The following is a 3,053-nucleotide window of genomic DNA, read 5'->3' as shown; positions in this document are numbered from 1 at the left end:
AGAAAAAAAAAATTTCCATTTCTAAGCCAACAAACAGGAACCTTTTCGGGAAGCCTGTATATTTTCCTAGATAATAGACACAAATAGGCTATGCATGCCAAGGCTGTGTTACAAAAATAAAAAAAAAAAAATTAAAAAAGCAGTCTTTAGGCCTGAGGTAGAAAAGCTGGGCCCTGAGGGATTACTTGTGCTGGTGGCGGCCATTGCTACGCTGAGAAAAGAAGAGATTTCCATCTTGTAGCCAACGAACACAACCTTGGGGACTTGCAGACTACTGGAAGAGTTAAAACCTTTCTCGTGTTTGCTTCTGACAAGAGGCATCTGAAAAATTCTCATCTCCATCATGACATTTGTTGTCCCACTGGAAATGATTTGATGTCATACCTGGTTCAGAGTATTAGCTTGAACTCAGTGGTGCAGAGGCTAATTATTCATTTTCCACCACCCCATCTGTTTTGTTTGCTGGTGTGTAGACATTAGAAGGAGCTCTTCTGAGAAAAGGAATAAGCTAAAGCTGTGGAGCAAAAGAGTGTGAAGGCAGTGTGCCTCGGGCAGCTGATGCTGCCTGCTAGAATGGCTGCCTGGACAGAAAATTTCACCTGCCACAAACATGTCCCGAGCTCTCTGAAGGCCTTTCGTACGCAGCACATCGAGACAAAGTTCAGACAGATTTAAAAAAAAAAAAATTACAAGGGGAAAAAAAGAGCAAAGGGAAAAAAAAAAAAAAAAAAAAAAAAAAAAAAAAAAAAAAAAAGAAAAGAGGTTAACAAGAAAAACCAGCAAAGGACTTGTGGCAATCATTTGTGCAAACAAAGCCACGTAAGTGGGAAATGCCAAACAATTAAAGAATAATGAACAGAAAGTCGCACAGAGTTGGAGAACAAGTGCAAAGAAAACATTACACTCCATGTGTCTGCACCACCAGGAGCCAAAAGGCAGGGAGAGAGCAGGATGTGCTCAACGTGTACAAAATGTCTGTGCTAAATAGGGAGTTAATTAAAGGGATGTGAAATATTGACGAGGAAGTGACGGAATTTTAACCCAAGGCCCGTAACATCATTCCCAATGAAGCTTTTTGCTGCATTAGGTTTTGAGGAAAGGGAGCAGGGCTGTGATGCAACACCATTCCATCAGTTGGGATCAGAAAACTGAACACTGTAAAAAATTAAATCAAAATAAATAAAATACATTTAAATCATCTATTTAAGTAAAATAAAGATTAATACATTGAATTAACCTATTAACATAAAAATAAGCAATTAAAATAAAATTCATTTAAAATCATCAAGAGTCAGAGGGATCTCCCACAAAAAAAAACCCTATTGACCTCGAAGGTATATTTAAAAYTAAACACAGAGGAACTATTGAGTCAAAGTGCATACAGCACAGCACTGACCTGTGCTTTAGTTACTTAAAGGCAACATCAAATTTCTGCCACAGCAGCCACGACCTGAGCACTCTGAGCATCCTGAGCATTTAATTCCACAGTAAAACAYTCCCTTACTCTGATTCAAAAACCAGAAATGCCAATATTGAACAAACAAGCGTAAGCAAGAAGAAGAAACGCATTCACAACGCCGAGCAAGGAACCATTTGAGCAGGGAAAACATGCTTATTTTATGAGTATTTAAAGCAGGAGAGCAGGGATGGATAAAGCCAGGTCCTGACAGACGAGGCTGTGCACATGGTGTCTCAAGAGCACAGTGGGATGTGAGCCCAGGGAGGGAGGGGAAAGCACTGCACCACTGCAAATAAAGAATTTGGCTGCAGCTTCAATCACAGCACTGACAATATTGATAAAGCCTGGGTGGGCATCGCACAGAAACAGCTCCTGCTGTGGATTTGGTGCCCACAACCTTGACTTGTCCGCAGGGCTGAGCTCCAGGAGCCTGCTCAGAGCTGGGATTGCTGACAGAACCTCTGTCCCAGGGGAAGGGAAGGGCTGGGTCAGCCCTGAGCTGCTCGGGCAGTGGGAATGGGGGATCACTGTGGGTCCCTTCCAACCAAAATTTTAACTCACAGAGGGAAGGGATTGGATATTGGGGAGAAATTCTATCCTGTGAGGGTGGTGGATCCTGGCACAGGGTGCTCAGAGAAGCTGTGGGTGTCCCTGGATCCCTGGAATTTCCAAGGCCAGGCTGGACAGGAGCTGTGTGGGACAGTGGAAGGTGTTCCTGCCTCTGAAAAGAAGAGGAACAAGATGATCTTGAAGGTCCTGAGTACCCAAACCATTCCAGATTCTACTCCTCTCTAATGACATTTCTGGCTCTCACACTCTGGGGACAGAGCTGTCCCCAGCCCCAGTGAGGGACACTCAGCCTCTCCCCACACCCTCAGTGGACAGTCAGACCACGGTGTCCATCAGTGGCTGTGCACAGCTCCCAGAACACACAGAGCACCCCGATGTCACCGTGTGGGGCACAGGACACGGGGCTGACCCCACCTGTGACCATCGGTGACATCCTGGAGCCCACGGTGACCCCACCCTGTGACAGTGACATCCTGGAGCCCAGGGTGTCCCCACGCTATGACAGTGACAATCCAGGAGCCCAGGGTGACCCCACACTGACAATCAGTGACATCCAGGAGCCCAGGGTGTCCCCACACTGTGACAATCCAGGAGGACACGGGGTGTCCCCGCGCTGTCCCTGTGACCATTGGTGACATCCAGGAGCCCAGGGTGACCCCACCCTGTGACAATTCAGGAGCCCAGAATGTCCCCATGCTGTCCCTGTGACCATCAGTGACATCCAGGAGCCCAGGGTGACAATCCAGGAGGACACAGGGTGTCCCCACGCTGTCCCTGTGATCATTGATGACATCCAGGAGCCCAGAGTGACCCCACATTATCCCTGTGACCATTGGTGACATCCAGGAGGACACAGGATGTCCCCACGCTATGACAGTGGCATCCAGGAGCCCAGGATGACCCCACACTGACAATCAGTGACATCCAAGGAGCCCAGGGTGTTCCCACACTGTCCCTGTGACCATTGGTGACATCCAGGAGGACACAGGGTGTCCCCACGCTGTCCCTGTGACCATTGGTGACA

The sequence above is a fragment of the Malurus melanocephalus genome, unplaced genomic scaffold (assembly GCF_030028575.1).
Source record: "Malurus melanocephalus ecotype Western Australia unplaced genomic scaffold, MMel_1.1 scaffold_676, whole genome shotgun sequence".
NCBI classification, from domain to species: domain Eukaryota; kingdom Metazoa; phylum Chordata; class Aves; order Passeriformes; family Maluridae; genus Malurus; species Malurus melanocephalus.
Note: the sequence above shows the minus strand (reverse complement) of the source record.